The sequence below is a fragment of the Brassica oleracea genome, unplaced genomic scaffold (assembly GCF_000695525.1).
Source record: "Brassica oleracea var. oleracea cultivar TO1000 unplaced genomic scaffold, BOL UnpScaffold01135, whole genome shotgun sequence".
Classification (NCBI taxonomy): Eukaryota; Viridiplantae; Streptophyta; class Magnoliopsida; order Brassicales; family Brassicaceae; genus Brassica; species Brassica oleracea.
In genome coordinates, this window is record NW_013617696.1 from 13,227 (window position 1) to 13,898 (window position 672).

Below are 672 nucleotides of genomic sequence, written 5' to 3' on the forward strand. Positions count from 1 at the left end.
GTGGACGAACTGGTCGAGGTCGTGGAGTAAATTTTGTGACTCTGGCCGGATCGTCCCTAACCCGTCACGTAGCGCTTCCGGACCATGGTGTTGGGTTGGACGGTCAGTCATGTTCTTGTTTGATTGTTGGCTGGCCGGTTGGCCTTTCATCTCCAACCTTTTGTGTGGGTCATCCGTCGGTCATGTTCTTGTTTGATTGTTGGCCGATGGGTTGACCTATGCCTCGGACGGTTCGGGGGTGTTACAGGCGGTGTCTTCAGATGTTTGCTCTACGCGCAAAGAGCGTCTTCACTGGCGAGAGGTTGGCCTCTTCTAGAGTTTTAGCGAGGATGCGTCAAGGTTAGGTGGTTGAGTGGTTGGCTTTTAGGGTCCATGGTGGAGATCTATTTTCATGGTTTTGGATTTCCGTCTCATCGCCGTTGTTGAAATCCGAAGGGTTGGTCCAGCGAATCGACTAGCGGCGGTGTCGCTTGTTGTTTGGGGGCTTGATATCACTCAAATTACCCTAAGAAGAAGTGATTTACTCTCTCAAATAAGAAGTCGAGTTGTAGCAGTTAGGGATCGAATTCACAGGGAGATAAGGCACACAATAGATCTATCTAGTAACGTAGTTAAGCTAGGCAAATAGGTTTTAAAGTAGTAAATAGCAGGGTGAACAAGTAATTGTTGGAT